We start from the raw sequence: 17386 nt of genomic DNA, 5'->3' as shown, positions 1-17386 counted from the left end.
AAAAATACCTTTGGTCAAGACAAATATTCCCAAGACGACTTTTAGCAAATTTGCAAAGGAGATGGTGGAACTGTGGTGAAGAATCTCAACCTCAACCTATATCAGGTCCTTTAGGTTCCGTTAAAATCACAGGGCCTTGCTTGGGTAGAAAAGACAGAAAAAAGACTGTGACATTTGCCTGACTTCCCACCAGCATCCTGTGCTCCTAATAGAAGGATGGAGGGTTTTCGAGGATGTTTGCAAAAATCTGAGACTATGCCCCTCTTCTACTCAAGATAAAAGAGTGTGATGGGTTAGAAGGACCCAACCCCTTCCAAACTGTGTATTATTCAGCTATCAAAATAGCGAGAAGAGTGTGTATGGGTTAGAGGGACCCAATCCCCTCCAAATTGTATATTATTCAGTTTTCACTCAGAAGGGAAATCTAAAGAGTGGAGGTAAAATACTCTTTAAGGCTGAGTGCTGGCAGAAGCTACTACCTGAGGAGGGTGATATTTGAGGAGCTAGTCCTTCTAAGACCCAGAAGGTCAGAACTGAAAAACTCAGAGATAAAGATCTTTTAAAGCTGCTGGCTTACAGGAGGCTAAATGGGAGAAAAGATTCAAAGAGGTTTTAAATTTACTGGAGTCATTTCAAATGCACATCCTCAAGCTTAAGGGGCAGCCCCACAGGAGTTACTTAAGGAATTGAACAAGGCCTCTGACTTTCAATTCAAATAGCTATGATTTCAGGCAGAAAAATAAAAACCACAAAGCTAGGCTTTTGTAATAATTAATGTGGAGTGTGAAGGAAAGAAACCTGGAGGCGCCTACAAACTGGAAACCATCTTCCTGCCCTTCTGATGATAAGCTGAGCTTAGTCAGAGGCCTCTGGTCAGTTTCCTCTCTTCCATCCTTGCCTTTACCAACTGGAGAGAGAGCAGCCTTGTGTAGTAATGGTTATTGTTTCCCCAGGCAGAGTCACAGTAGGGGATTCCAAAGCCAGCAAGCTCACATAGGAGCCAGGTCTCCAAGCCTAAAATTAATGTAAAGAAAAGGAATATTCCAAGGAATTAGAGTTGTGCCAACTGATTCTAATTAAAGCTATAGTGATGATCAGCTTGATACAGAGGGCAATGGAATAAAGGAGCACCTTTGGTATCCCATAAAGACAAGCAACTGCAAAACAAATCAGAAATACCAATATGTCACCTTCTAGAAATACCTTCAATGTTGATTCAACCCCCAATCAGTTGATGGGGCTGATCACTAAAGCAAACCCTATGTACACATGAAATGAATCTGATGGAGTACAAGCCCAAGCCAAGATCTTTTCCCCTTGGATCGGGAGGGATTGTGTCACATTTGTCTGAAGGGCCCTAGAAAGTCTGGCCTTGGGGGAGTTTGGGGGGGCTCCTTGGATTACCTTCCTTTTCTCCCAGGCCAGATACTTCCTATCTTCTATTTAGCATTCTTTTGATATTCCTCCCTTTGATCCTATTATCAGCCACTCCCATCAGGATCCTCCCTGGGTCTGATCTATCCAGACCATCCCTGGGACCCCAGACTACCTGGTGACACCTGGATGCTTCCCTCAGTCTTTTTCTGTATTTAAGTTCCATCTGGCCTCCATGAAGGCATTCAGATGCAGTCCAGCTCAGACTCTGTCTAGCTGTCAGATTCTATCTGACTTGCTTGTGACTATAAGTGATACAAATGCTTAGGCTCCTTATGAGTCAACCCAGTATGGCAAATCTTTAATAAACTTTGTTTTTCTTTGCCTTTAAAAAGGCTTGAGTCGAATTCATTCAAGCAGGACCCAGCGGGTCAGTTTTTCGGGGTCCCCAGCACCCCTGAACCTCACCAGTTTGGTTCCCTGAGCAGGAAGAATTGCTAATCTCAAGTTCTTCTGCCAAGACTGAAAGGTATGTAAACCTCCCCCTCTCCCTATCCCCTTCTCGCTCTCCAAGCACCTTGGAAGGGGTTTTCGGACCTGACCTCAGGTCCCATTATCGGGAAGTGTGTGCCAACTCTTTGAATTCCCTGGGCACTAGGGAATTAGGGAAATGACAGTTACTTTTTTCTCTCACATTATTGGTCATTATAATTTGAATACCAACTTTTTCTTTTTAAGTTCTTTAGAGAAGCTAAATTTTTTCTAAAGAACTTAAGAAGAATAAGTTGGTGTTCTTTTGCAGCACAGTTTGACCTCAGTATCACTTGGAGGACCATGAAGTATGACCCATTTGGCGGACCTTACAATGTAATAGGCTTTTACAGTTAGACATATTGTTACCAAAAAGGAAAATGGATAGAAATACCCTACACAGTGGCCTTTGTCAAGCTCTCTGAGAACCCCATTCTCAGAAAAGATTATAAGATGCTTGTATTCAGAGCTGCCCCACAAAGGGCAAGGGGGGTGAATTGGACATTAAGGCCTCAGCCTCACCTCCTCCCCTATCTCTGTTCCAAGCATCTCAATTCCTATCCCCACCCCAGTTTCCCCCAGCCCCTCCTGCCGCTCCCTTACCTGCCCCAGCCATGGCCATCCCTTCTTTCCCTTGGTTTCCCTTCTCTTTTCCTCTACCCCAACCCCTCTTGATTCCTGCCTCTTTTACTTTCCATGTTTCCTAAGCTGTATCTCTTCCCACGGCCCCTCCCTCCTCAGGCACTCCTCCTCAGTTCCCAGCCACAGATCTTGCTGAGGTGCCTCCCTCTTGCAGCCCCTCTCCCTGAGGCAACATTCACTCAGGCCTCACGCCTCACCCTCACAGCAGTCTCTGGGGTATCTCCCCCTCTCACCCCTTTGCCTCCTCAGATGCCAGTTGATCTTTCCCCTTGCCAACCAGATAGATGCCCTGGCCTTGCAGGCCAAACCACTTGAGTCAACTTTTTCCAGTCCCTCCCTCATGAAAACTGGGACTTCCTATCTCTAACCAAAGGCCTGTCCCCACAGTGTCTCATGTCCCATTCTCCATCTCAGACCTCATTCAGGTTAAAGAGAAACTGGGGAGATACTTGGAAGACCCCACTGGGTTTACTGAGGGTTTTAGGGATATTTCCCTACAATTTGAACTTTCTTGGAAGGATCTACATATTCTTTTCTCTGCCTGCTAAACCATTGAGGAGAAGGGGAAAATTTGGGAACACACCCAAAAGTTTGGGGATCATATGGCTAGCAATGATTCCATAAAATACCCCTCAGGAGCAGCTGCTGTTCCCACTAGTGACCCAGGATGGGATTATCAAAAGAGTGAGGATAGAGGAAAGAGAGACCATATGGTAATTTGCCTGTTAGAAGGCCTAAAAACTGCATTTCAAAAACAAGTAAATTTTTTAAAAATTAGGGAAATTACTCAGGGAGAAAAGGAAAACCCTGCCCTTTTCCAAGACTGGCTAGTAGAAGCTATTAAAAAGCATACAAATTTGGACCTCGACTCCACAGAAGGGGTAGCAATCTTTAGCATGTATTTTATTAATCAGTCTGCCCCAGATATTAGAAGGAAACTGCAGAAATTGGCAATGGAACCCAAAATACCTCAGGCCCAATTACTGGAGATGGCCTTTGGAGTCTTCAACAACAGAGGCCACCCATTGCAGCAGAGGAAAGAGAATGCAGGGCCAGAGACAGGGAGCATGCTCAATTCTTGGCTGCTATCATGGCCAGAAAAAGACCCAGGAAGTACCCCTCTAGGGTGCCCCTTTGGAGGAAGCCTGACTACTTGAGCAATGGGGAAACCTGCTTTCAATGCCACAAGGAGGGTTACTGGTCCAAGGAGTGCCCCTCCAGGGCTCCCCCACAGAGGGAGCCCCAGGAACCAATGCCTGTGGAACTGGGCCCATGTGACCAGGAGGGACATTGGAAGAATGATTGTGCTCGAGGTTGGAAAAGTGATGGAGCCTCCCCCCAGTACCCTGTCCTCCAGTCTTCTCAAGACTTGGAAGGAGGGGAAAGCCTGGGTGCTGGCAGGGTTCCAGCTTTCTCCACCTCTCTCTCCAAGCCCTGGGCAAAAACGGAGGCTAAAGCTAAGGTTAACTATATTAACATGGCTAAGTTCTCTGCTTTAACCAGTTACTCTGGCCCTACCCACCCCTTGATCCCTTGGGTAATAGGCATTGAAGGGAAAACTAAGGGATATGGAGAGACACACCCTCTCCCCTGCTTGTTTGAGGATCTGTTGTTTAAACACTCTTTCCTTATCATCTCCTCTTGTTCCACTCCTTTGCTGGGAAGGGCCTTGATGGTGAAATTGGGAAGCCAGTTTTCTCTAGTCAAGCCTCCCATTTCCATTTTCCCTCTGGTTACCAGACCTCTCCTTGTTCCCCTTGAAGTGTGGGACACAGTTAAGCCAATTGTTTGAGATCAGGGAATTCCCAGGAGAGCTGCTCATGCCACCCCTGCCATTGTTCTAAAGATCTTAATGTATTTCCCCATCAAGGGCAACATCACATTAAGCCTGAGGCTTGGGAAGGACTACCACCTTTAATTGAAAAATTCCTGAAGTACAAAATTGTGAATACAAGTATTACAAATGCTTAGGCTCCTTAAGAGTCAATCCAGTATGGTGAATCTTTAATAAACTTTGTTTTTTTGCTATGGCCGGCTCAGTGGAGAGACCCCCGACCTGCAGGATGTCTCGATCTCAGGCACAGCAGTGATGAGACAGGAGACAGAGATGTTACAAGATCCTTTTATTATTAGCAAGTACAAGCCTTACATGCTGTGGGCAGTAAGTTCCATACTCACTTTCACCAATCCTCTTTCATCCACAAACGCTTGTCCCAATGACTGCCTGAGGATGTTTGTCAAACACTAAGATGTTTACCTAAGACCAGAAAGCCTTGGGGCTATTGTAAGATCTCCAAGGGTGGAACCAACAACCTTTGCTCCACTTGCACTTGGAGTGGCCTTATCAGGCCATCGTGAACTCTTGGAACTGTTGTGGTCCTCAATGGCTCTCTACAATTTTTCTTTGGCTTTAAGAAGGCTTGAGTCGAATTCATTCGAGCAGGACCCAGTGTGCCAGTTTTTCAGGGTCCCCAGCACCCCTGAACCTCAACAGCTAGTTCTTAAAAGAACATGCACTTTTGGTATCACGGTGCAGGTATTTTACCCAGAGTTCATTGGGAAATAGCCCAAAATAGGCTTCATGGAGGTATGGTTTAAGGCCTAAGTCAACTAACATCAGGACTGACTAAGGAATACCAGGCTGCTCTCATCAACGTCTTGTTAGACAAGATAAATGTAAGGGAGTATACGTGTGTCTAAGTCTAGGATACGTATGATTGGTCAGTGAGTAGTAAAGGTTGTAAGGACCCAGTGCACAGGCAGTTCAGCTAGTACACATCTGGTTCAGATTCATAAATCCTATAGCTGCTGCTGGCTGCTGTATCAGGAAAAGAGATAAAAGTTTGGCTAGGGCAGGCTGTGTCCTTGGGGTGGGGAGAAACTGCCTGGGATAGTTAGCGAGGTTAGGGAGAAATGCGATTTTAGAATTGGGGCCTAAGCATATGCACCCAAGCCCCCCATGAGCACCAATGTGGAAGACACCAGGGACTCACATCTGGGAGAAGACATTTGGCATTCATTCCCCTTGCACACGATGGGGCTAGCCTTTTCCATTGGCTGAATAGCCACAGCAGGCTGTGTCTTTTCAATTGCTGGATTAGGCCAGTCTTACTTTTTTTCCAGCAGTACCCAAGGGGTAGAGGTCTTGTTGCACAGAAGCTTAGGTCACTATGCACTGAGCTGGGTATGGGAGGAGGACAACCTCCCCCTTATACACACACTTTTAGGCCCTGTAGCACCAAGAATTAAGCGTAGGGTTCTATCTATTTTGTTTGTCCTTTTCAGTTCTAGTATTAAGTGGTGGAATCCCTGGACCCAGGAGCATGAGCCATGGTTACTTTGGAGGCAGGATTCCAGGCTGAATGCTGCTGCCAGTTCCAGCAGGGAATATCTAAAAAGCTAGGATGCCTGGAATTCAAGCCCAAGGTAGGCTTGGACTTGGAACTCAGTGGGACCATGCTCTATAACCATTGGTTAAATGGAACTGGGGTTCCAGGAACCCTTGTGATTGGGGGAATTTCACCAGTGTGAATTTAAGCCAGTAACAGAGAGACCAGATACCCCCAAGCCTATGGAGAACCCTGGGGAAAGATGAAATGAAACATCCTTGTCCCTCAGGCAGTAGGGGACAGAGGGATTCACTGATGCACTTAAATCTGAAGAAGGAAAATATTAAGCACCTGAAGGCAAAGAAAATCTCCACCATACAAACTTTAGAAATGCTATCTAATATTGAAATAGATGACAAAAATAATAGCGCAGTAAGGACCAAAGTAGCAAAAATGCAGCTATCAAAGAATACACCTCAGGACAGACATCAAACAGCAGAAATACCTTGAGACAACTACTGAAGACTTGTGGGGATAAAAAGGGAGATTACAATATCTAGATGTTTCCTGGAGGAGAAAATTTTTGCACTATATATTGCAATTAAAGCAACAAAAAAGAAACATGGAATGAGCTCTGGAAAGCAAAAATCTGTCAGAAATTCTTAATACCCTTAATTAACAATTGAAAGTGAAAGCCAAAACTATAATATGGAGGCTTGAGAAGCAAAAAAAAAAAAAAAAAAAAGGAGGGGGAAGATACCTCCCCCTCCCCCAAACAAGGAAAACATAGGTGACGCAGACATTTTCTGGTTCTCTTTATGGTTCACAAAAATCCACATTAAATTGGACAAAAGACGTATGTACATTGCAATAAATGGAAAACAAAAACCTTGTGTGTCATTAATACAATTCAACAAAACAGTTACATCAAAGGAGATGACTGGAACTCTAGTTTCCCTGAAAAACTGGGGAACAATGGGTCTGGACAAGATCCAGAAATACTGTTTCAAGTGCTTCAAAGTGCTGTATGAATTACTAGCAAAGCACTTTGTCTGCTTCCTTCCTGATATAAACTTGATCCGATCTTTCTTAATATAATTGCAAGCTGGTTACACATACTTATTACCAAAAGACAAAAATATCAGTGACTCCTCCAAATATAGGACAATTTTGTGTTTATGCATTTTATACAGAATGTTCACAGCTTGCATTGCTAACAAAAAAAAAAAATCTCTATATACTTTAAAAAAATAATATTGACTGCCATCCTGAATCAAAACTTAAATGGTAGAACATATTTTGAGCAATTAACACCTGCAGAGAACCATTCTTAATCTATCTTTTTGGCACAGTAAAATGGATGATGGTGGGTCTAGAACAGGGGTTCTTAAACATTTGCATGGACCCCTTTGAACAACCAGTCTTGTGAAAGATGTAAATGTGGACATTTTCTGGTTTTCTTTATGGCCCACAAAAGTCTGATACAACAAAAATGAATATTTGAGTAAATGTAAAACAAAGAAAACTCTTCTCTGAATAATGTTTTTAAATGGATAAAGTAAAATATGTTGCAAGGTGTTGACCTGAAAATCTGGTTAAAAGAGGCAAACAGGCTAATTTCATATTTTTTATTCCCTTAAAATTAATAGTTACATGATCATAGAGTCAGAAGGAAACCTCTGAGTGACTAATACAAGAATGGCCAGGCTTAAATCTGTTTTAGGAAAATCAGGGATGACTGTGTCCCTCAGATTTATGCTCTCTATGTGTTTAACTGTACCATGAGAAAGGAATTTTCTTAATTGCATAAGTTGTAAATACAATAAGATAAGAGGGCTGACAAAGTGTCAATTTAAATTATGACCCAGGAGATCTGTGTTTTTGTTACCATTAACGTGCTATAGCATAGTATATGTTCATAAAATATTAAGATAAGGAAAAAGTCCTATCATTCAAGATAGTATCACAGGTTAAAGGTCTCATAAAGTATCCTAAGTCTTCCCAATCTGGCTTTGTTGACATAAGAAGAGGTATTCTCTGAGTTTACTTCAGAGAACAAAGGGACTGTGAGATCCAGGCTCTTCTGATTGATTAATTTAAATTCTGGCCCTTATTAAAGTCCAAAAATGATATAAATGATTATCAAAGGAAACAAATATTTGTTAAGCGCCTACTATGTGCTAGGCTCTCTGCTAAGCGATTCACAAATATTATTTCAGTTGATCCTCACAACAGGTAGGTATGGTCATTATCTGTTGAGGGTGTAAGCTCAGTTTTCACGTGGACAGTCTCGGGCAGGTAAAAGTGAGGACCTCTAAACCTCAGAGTTCTCACGAGGCCCCCCAGGGAACAGCTGGGAATTGAGGTGTGAAACACGGGCTATCTTGTGCATTTCCACCTCTTCTCAGTGGGAAACTTGCTAGGGAGAGCATCCCACCCTTGAGACTGGTCCATGGTCTGAGCATACCTGTTGTTAATTAGCTAGGGGTTGAGAGTACGCACGGTATTCATATGCAAACTATGTGGCTGGGAGACAGGAGTAGGGACAGGAAAGCCTGAAGGCCTTCTTCTGGATGTGGAGTCCCCTCCAGGGGCTCTTCTGGCTGCGGGGTCCCCTTTGGGGGTCCCTCCCCACTCTTCTTGCTGCGGGGCCCTTAGAGGGAAGAGGGTCCCTCCCCTCTTCCGCTCCCATCCTCTTGCTGTATGATCCTTGCCCCTTGGGAGGAGGAGGATTCCTTTCTCCTGGGAAAGAACTCACCCTGCATATGGATACGTAACTAAGACCCTGAATAAAGCCTAACCCTTGTTTGACTCTGGAAAGTCTCGTCTCTCAATACGTTTATCCGGCTGATCACCGAAGACCAAAAGGTAAGGAGACTCGGGTAGCTCATCGGCCTCTAGGCTGAACAGTTGGCGCCTCCAACAGGGACAAGCACGGAAATCCTGGGTGGTGGGACACCCAGAAGGGGCTATGAAAGACGGCGAGTCCCGAATCCTAGATTGGGAAGGAGAGAAAGAGTGAGCAGCTTCCCATACCCATGGGAAAAGGGCAAGGATAGGGAATCAATTGCCAGTAATAAAGCCAGAGGAACAAGAGGTCTGGGCTAAGATACTTTACAAGGAATGCAGGGACTCGGGAGTCACTATACATCTGAATGACCTCCGAAAGTTTTGTAAACAGCAATGCCCCAGGGAGTTGGAAGACTCCTATTTTATTCACAAGGAAAGTTGGTTTTGACATTTCATAAGGATTATGCTGCTAGCTGCTGATCAGCCAGTCAGTTCAGCTAGCTTACATTTTTATGGGACCTCCAAACTAACTTTTACATTGTGATAATAAGGTAATTTTGTGTTTCTGAAATACTTAAAGCAGTCAATTAAATTAAACAAAGCAAAAAGGGGAGAGAATCCTGGCGAGCAAGATAAGTGGTCAGTTCATTTTGACCCCTAATGATTGGAAGAGCTTCAGAATTTTCTCAGAAGGTGAAGAATACCACCAGTGGACTGGGGGCTCAGGCCCCCCAGGCTTATCAGCAATTAACAGGAACAGGGCAGTATGGGGCCAGAGGAAGGAATGCAACACCTTTACAGCTTAGATAAATGCCAGCTTGCAGCTCATTAGTTTGCTATAATTCCCCTGAGAGACCCTGTACAGGAGGAATCCCTGATATTGCAGAACCCCTCCCACGCACCCATAGTAATGTATACAGGAGTTTATCCCGCTGGCACCACAGCACTTCCATGCTCCAATGTGGTAGCCGAGCCAACTCATACAGACAATCAGCTTCCCATAGCTGTTGCCCTTCCCTTAAAGCACTCAGTTCAAATCCAGTTACTAAAAGAAATAGGACAGAATAGACTTGAGTGTACAATCTGGCTCAATGGAATTCCCATGACTGGCCTACTTGATACTGAAGCGGATAGGACCTGCCTTAGCGGTCGCTCAGTACCCCGGCACTGGAAGGTCAGAGAAAGCCAGAGACCTGTGTGGGGAGTAGGAGGGTGCCAAAATACCTTAGAGACAATGCACCCAGTGAAGTGGGAGGCAGAGGATTGCCAAGGGACCGTATGGCCGTTGGTGATTCCAAAACTTAGTTTTAACATCTGGGGCAGAGACATCATGAGCCGCCTGGGGATGAGGCTATCAAATTTTTAGTAAGGGCCATTGCAGTTGCACTGGAGTCCCCACCCTTGACTTGGAAGTCAGACACCCCGATTTGGATGGAGCAATGGCCCCTGACTCCAGAAAAACTCCAGGCACTACAAATCCAGTTAAGGAGCAATTAGAAAAGGGGCATATAGAACCATCACAGTCACCCTGGAATGCTCCTGTGTTTGTTATAAAGAAAAAATCCGGAAAATTCACGTTCCTCACAGACCTTTTTTTCCATCCCTTTAAACAAAGTAGATTGTCCCCGATCCACTTCTGCAAAACCTCACCCTAATGATAAGGACCTACAAAGAGGTATCAATGGAAAGTACTACCCCAAGGCATGAGTTACAGCCCCACCATCTGCTAGTGGTATGTTAATCAAGCATTAGAAAGCCCCAGGCAGCAATACCAATGTAAACAGCCAGTATGCATCCTTACCACTTCACCAGAAAGGGGATCCTTGCTAAACAAAAAAGGGGAAGAGGTTGCCTAACACAATCAGAGCTTAACACAGCTATATATCAGGACACCTGAGGAAATTTGATTCCTGGGGCTAGAGAGATGAAAGGAGGGAGTGACTGAGAAAAAAAAAAAGTGATCTCTACCACAGTGGCAGTTTTGTATTGTCCTCTTTCCAGTCAAACAATTGTTTTCCTGGAGCAAAGGAAAGCCTTGAATTGCCTTAAGGAACTGTGAAGTCCTCTTTGGAACTCAAGCCTGATTGAAGTGATTTAAAACATTGTTTAATTGTTCCTTGTTGCTTTAGAGCTTTGGTTATATTGTGCCTCACACTACTGCAGCTATGAGACTATTCCACGACAACCCCAGAAGGAAAAGTCATACCCAGGCTGAAAATAAGGACACGTGGGCCATGGTAAAGGATATGGCTTCAGGGAAATGGCAAGGTCCATATAAGATACTAATATGGGGTCCAGAGTATGTTTGTATCTCCACAGGAAAAGGGGATGCATGGATCCCCATCAGAAGGACCCGCAGGTGGAATCTGGTGTCGGAGATGCTGGAGAAGGACCATGCACCACCTGAGTCTGCTGCTGACAGCTTTGACCTTGCTGCCCAGAGAGGAGGCAGCACCGATCCCAACCACTGCTACGCTGACATAGCACTGGGCGCTCCTGCCAAATCCATTATGGCCAGTCCTCGTTGAGTGGACTGCCACGTTGTCGCCCGCTATCCGTCAAGGCAACTCCTTCCAGTGGCTGACAGAGGACTTTGGCATCACGGATCCAGGACGCACGGGGGTGCCACAGGCTCGGCCGTGTGGTCCATTCTGCATGACTGAGGGGGGTGGTGGAGTGTTAGGCGCCAGCACTGCGCTACCTCTCATAGAACATGCTTTGGAATTAGTGATTACACTTCCTCTTGATGTATGCGTAATTCAGCCATTTAGTTCCATCTTTGTTTTGTTGGATGCCTCTCTTGGTCAGTTGTTGTGCTAGCTGCAGATTTCTGTGTAAATGAAGTTCTTGTTGTGGAATATCCACACGTTAAAGGACTCCCTAACCCACTTAGCCTCCAGCCGCTATTTGTTCTAGGGCCATGTGCGCTCCGCGCAAAACAAAAAAGGGGAGATGTTGGGGGTGTAAGCTCAGTTTTCACGTGGACAGTCTCGGGCAAGTAAAAGTGAGGACCTCTAAACCTCAGAGTTCTCACGAGGCCCCCTAGGGAACAGCTGGGAATTGAGGTGTGAAACACGGGCTATCTCGTGCATTTCCACCTCTTCTCAGTGGGAAACTTGCTGGGGAGAGCATCCCACCCTTGAGACTGGTCCATGGTCTGAGCATACCTGTTGTTAATTAGCTAGGGGTTAAGAGTACGCACGGTATTCATGTGCAAACTATGCGGCTGGGAGACAGGAGTAGGGACAGGAAAGCCTGAAGGCCCTCTTCTGGATGCGGGGTCCCCTCCAGGGGCTCTTCTTGCTGAGGGGCCCTTGGAGGGAAGAGGGTCCCTCCCCTCTTCCGCTCCCATCCTCTTGCTGTATGATCCTTGCCCCTTGGGAGGAGGAGGATTCCTTTCTCCTGGGAAAGAACTCACCCTGTATATGGATACATAACTAAGACCCTGAATAAAGCCTAACCCTTGTTTGACTCTGGAAAGTCTCGTCTCTCAATACGTTTATCCGGCTGATCACCGAAGACCTGCAAAAGGTAAGAAGGCTCGGGTAGCTCATTGGCCTCTAGGCCGAACAATTATCCACATTTTACAGATGAGGAAATTGAGGCATATAGTGATTAAGTGACTTGCCATGGGTTGAGGAAGCTAATAAGTGTTTGGGGTCAGATGTGAACTCAGGTCTTCCTGACTTCAGGCACTGCACTTGATCCCCTGTGCCATCTAGCTGTCTCTATGGGATGGCAAAGGAAACCAATTTTACTGAAATATATTTGTCAAACTATTTTTTTTTCAATTCTGGGACCCCCTGAAATCTATCCACAGACCCCTTGGGGACATAAGACCTTAGGTTAAGAAACCTGATCTAGAAGACATTCAAACAAGAAACTATATAATAGTAATGAAACACAGTGCTCTACTTAAGGCAGTTATAGAAAGATGAACATTTTCTTGTCAAAAAGGAGGACAAGGATTAATAGAAGTTCTTAGAGTACATGATAAACAGGAAAAATTTTGCAAAAGTACTTTTGGAACGAAGAATCCTCCCTTCACAAAGCAATAGAAATAGGTATATAATTGCTAGACTTGTCTAATGTAACTGAAAGTGGTATGGAAAACCTCATCATTCCATGAAATGGCATCAGCCTTGGGATTCACAGACCTCATCAGCAGCCTCTCCCTCTTGGAGTGGAGGGCTGACTGATGAGCTCCAAAAACTCCATTTAAGGAGGGCCGCAGGCTAGTTATCCCTTCACTTCCTATATAGTGACTCTCCTTTGGATTTCTCCATCATTCCTTGAACCCATACATTCTCCCCTCCCCCCATCACACCCTCCCCCCAATTCCCTTTACAGCTTCCTTTTGTGTCTTGTCTTCTCCCATTAGATTGTAAGCTCCTTGAAGGTAGGAATTATTTTTCATGTTTGTACTCAAAGCACTTAGCCCAGTGTCTGGCACATAGTAGGCACTTAATAAACGGTTATTAAGTGATATGAAACATTAAAGAGTTCCTTTTTAATTTCTCTAGAAATAATATTTCTCTGCCCCCAAAACCTTTCTAGATTTTTCCATCGAGGAAAGTAGATAGGCCCCAAACCAAGGCCTTTCTTAAGAAAAGGAGCCAAACTTAACTCTCACCTTGTACACATCATTGTCTTTCCCCAGTCCTTAAAGTGATTGAATTAGGACCCACCTTTGTCCAGTTGGAAATGGTTGGTTGTTGTCCTTCCTTTCCAAAGAGGACCAAAATGACATCACCATTGTACAGTGAAATTTCAGTGTGTCTGACTGACTGATCAGACCAATATGAGCTCGGAATGCTCTACCACAGGTTGGGCACAGAGAGTCTGTGTGAACATTTGGGATGGATACTCTAAATTTGCAGATCCTACCTTTACTTTGTGCTGTCTCAATTCTGCTTTGCTCATAGAGCACAGCACCCTTTCTGATGTGGGCATGCCATGCTGAACAGTCCTGTGCCAGTGTCTCCCATGTTGCACAGTCAAATCTAAAGTTCTTGAGAGAGACCTTAAGAGTGTCTTTGTATCCCTTCATTTGACCATCATGTGATCGCCTGGCCCATGCTAGTTCTCCATAAAATAGTCTTTTTGGCAAGGGTATATTTTGCATTCGAACAACGTGGCCAGCCCATCAGAGTTGTGGTCTCTGAAGCAGTTTGAATGCTTGGCAGTTCAGCTCAAGCAAGGACTTCAGTGTCTGGTACCTTATCCTGCCAGGTGATCCTCAGAATCTTCCTAAGACAGTTCAGATGGAAGCGATTCAGTTTCTTGGCATGGCGCTAGTAGACAGTCCATGTTTCACAGGCATGCAACAATGAGGTCAACACAACAGCTCTGTAGACCTTCAGTTTGGTAGTCAGCTGAATATCTCTTCTCTCCCAAACTTTTCTTCGGAGCCTCCCAAACACTGAGCTAGCTCTGGCAATGTGTGCATCAACCTCATTGTCAATGTGTACATCCCTGGAAAGTACACTACCAAGGTAAGTGAACTTAATCCACAGCATTCAAAACTTCTCCATTTGTTGTAACTGATGATTCCATGTATGGATGGTGTGGTGGTGGCTGATGGAGCACCTGTTAATTATTAGGCCCAAATTAGCACAGCCAGCAGACAATTGATTCATACTTTGTCGCATCTCAGCTTTAGAGACTTCATTGAGTGCACAATCATCTGCAAACAGGAAAATCATGCACCAGTACTCCCTCCACTTCGGTCTTGGCTTGTAACCTTTTCAGACTGAAGAACTTACCAGTACAGTAGTTGACCCTGATGCCATGTTCATCCTCATTGAAAGCATTTGACATCATGGCTGAAAAAATCATGCTAAAAAGCATGGGAGCAAGCACACAGCCCTGTTTCACTCCATTAGTGACTGGGAAGGCACAAGAGCATTGTCCACTATCCAACACCAAACATGCCACCATGAAATTGATGTACAATACTGATGAACTTCTCTGGGCAGCCAAATTTTGATGTAATTTTCCATAAGCCCTCACGACTAACAGGGTCAAAGGCCTTGGTCAGATCTACAAACGTTGTGTATAAGATATTGATCAAAGGGGAAAAGTCCTTTTGTTATTCCTGGAGTGTGATTTTGATACTAAATTATTTTATAATGTTAACCCAACCCTGCATATTAATACAGAGAATTCTTTGTTCAAGAGTTCTAAAAATGTTATCTTAAATTATCTAGGGGGTGAGAGTCAGGTTGGAAGTCATGGGTAACTGTTGTTTTGTCCTTTGTTTTGGAAGCAGACCACAAGTGGTGTCAGCTCCTGGGTGAACTGGATTTGAATGAGACAAAGTTGTCAGCCGCATTTCTCTTCCAGAGGCATTGAAGTCCAGTGACTAGCAATGGCACAGAATGCAGTGGATGACCTTGGTTACAGCATTTGCTTCGGCTGCCTTCATGGGCATTGGAAAAAATTGTTTTCATCCTTCCGTAGTTTGGACATCTCTCCAAGCTAGAAACCTTTAGATATTAGATTACTGTTAAATTACATTAAATGGTTTCTGGCAAACTTGTGCCTAAATGCAGAGTATAAAAGTAATGCATTTCTTTTCCCTTCAATAGTTTCTTATCCCCAGAAGGAGTCTATGAAGCAACTAATATCCAAGAGTAAAATTAAAGATACTTCCTGGGTGACATCCTCATGAACTTAATCAAAACTTTTGTCAACAAAGAAACATGAAAACAATGACAGTCATGTTCAGATTGGTTTTTGGAACAGAGGGCTTTATAAAAGCAATTCAGGATCAGCTCATTGTCACTAGAAATTACAAAGAGGTTATCCTTAAGGAGCTGACATGATTTTATTGAAGAAAATTATGCAATTAAAAGAAACCGCAACATAACATTGTAGGGTGTAACAGTTTAGCATCTATTAGACACCTAAAAGAACAACTTCAAGTGGTTAGAATTATATGCCAGAAGCTCATTATATTTTTTAAAACACTAGACTACAAGTTCTCATGAAGCAAATACAACCCTTTCCCCCCATCCCCAAATAGCCTTGAGAGTTCAACAAATAGAGACTCTCAGAGCCAGAGCATCATTATAGATAGAATTGTGGCCCACTTGGCTCTAATATAACATTGATCATAAAAATTTAAGAATGTTTTTAATATGTTGAATATTCATAATTTCCAAACTATGAGGAATGAAAAGCTTTCAAAATGTAGAGACCTAGAGGAAGAAATTGAAGCCATTTGAGAACAGGGCAAGGTGCATATCATCCTTGTTGCCTTGTGTGCAATTGGAACTGTCCTAAAGACACTTTCAGTGAGTCTATAGAAGATGTGTTTATATTTCAGTATTTTTATTCAAAAAGCAGTTATTTTATCAGTTTGTGATATTGTATGGAATATGCCATAATAATAGGATAAAAAGATTTTTCCTCAAACTATATATGAATCCCAGTAAAAAAAAAAGAATGATATTGTTGATGATGATAATGATTATTATGACATTTTATTATAATGAAAATTATTATTGTAGCTCAGATTTATGTAGAGCTTTACAGTTTACAGAGTGCTTTTCTCAGTATTAATCTGCAATATAGGAAGTGTAAATGTTAGTCATTTTTCAGTCATATTGGATTCTTCATGATCCCATTTAGGTTTTCTTGGCAGAGATACTAGAATGGTTTACCATTTCCTTCTCCAACTCATTTTACAGATGAGGAAACTGAGGCAAACAGGCTTAAGTGACTTGCCTAGGGTCTTATAGCTAGTGTCCGAGGACAGATTTGAACTCAGGAAGATGAGTCTTCCTAACTAGAGGACCAGCACTCCATGCACTATGGTGCACTTAGCTGCACCTAGAGTAAATATTATTCCCATTTTTACAGATAAACTGAAATCCAGAGAGATTAAATTGTTATTCCTTAATCACATTACTAAGTTATGAGAAGGATTTGAACCCAGGTAGTCTAGCTCTACCTTGATTAGAGAGATTTTTTTGAGGAAACGACTTTCATTGATCATTGAAATTCACGCAAGATTTGGATAGACATCGTGTTGTGTGGGAGCTGGCTCATACTAACTCACAAGAGCTGGTTATTAAATTTTCAGTGTGAGTATTTATACTACAGAAATTAGACAAATGTTACAAATACAAGCTTAATATTTTGCTTTGTTGATTTTCTAGACTTGAGAAAGTGATGGAGAAAAAATGTTAGTAATGCAGATTAAACTTTAAAAATGTGCTGTGGATGCATCTCCTCACCAAAGATCTGGCTGTTAAACATTTACAAGCACACCCTTAGATGGATACCTGTTTGGAGAGGTAGATGAGTGGAAAGGATAGTGTTCACAGAAAGGTAACAGCATGAGACAATTCCTAGATGCAGGAATAAATATTTCTTACTTTAGACCAGGAATTCCTAACTCAGAGTCTATGAACTTGTTTTAAAAAATATCTTGATAAGTGTATTTCAAAATATTGTGTTTTCTTTGTAATCTTATATATTCTGTGTATTTAAAATATTATTCTGAGAAGGGGTCCATAAGCTTCACCAGACTGCCAAAGGAGGCCATGAAACCTGAAAAAAGAGGTTACAAATCTCACTTCCAGAGACTATACTGTTGCGGAATAATGCGATAGGCAGAAGAGTTCTATGAGAAAAGCTTTCTTTCCCAGCTATCTATTTTGCCCAAATCTTAGCACAGTGGCTTGCACATTGTAGGCATTTAATAAATGTTT

At 43.2% G+C, this 17386-nt stretch overlaps 1 long non-coding RNA gene across 1 annotated transcript; it reads right to left on the bottom strand.

Annotated features, from left to right (window-relative positions):
• Positions 1-7490: 7490 nt before the first annotated feature.
• LOC140520659 (uncharacterized) lies at positions 7491-10824 on the bottom strand. Its single transcript, XR_011972606.1, has 2 exons — positions 10468-10824; positions 7491-8871 (listed from the first exon to the last, which is right to left on the bottom strand). It is a non-coding gene; the product is annotated as an uncharacterized lncRNA (long non-coding RNA).
• Between the last annotated feature and the right edge of the window lie 6562 nt (positions 10825-17386).

Source organism: Notamacropus eugenii, chromosome 1 (assembly GCF_028372415.1).
Source record: "Notamacropus eugenii isolate mMacEug1 chromosome 1, mMacEug1.pri_v2, whole genome shotgun sequence".
Taxonomy (NCBI): Eukaryota; Metazoa; Chordata; class Mammalia; order Diprotodontia; family Macropodidae; genus Notamacropus; species Notamacropus eugenii.
The sequence above is the reverse complement of the archived record's forward strand: the minus strand, read 5'-3'. Positions and strand labels throughout refer to the sequence as shown.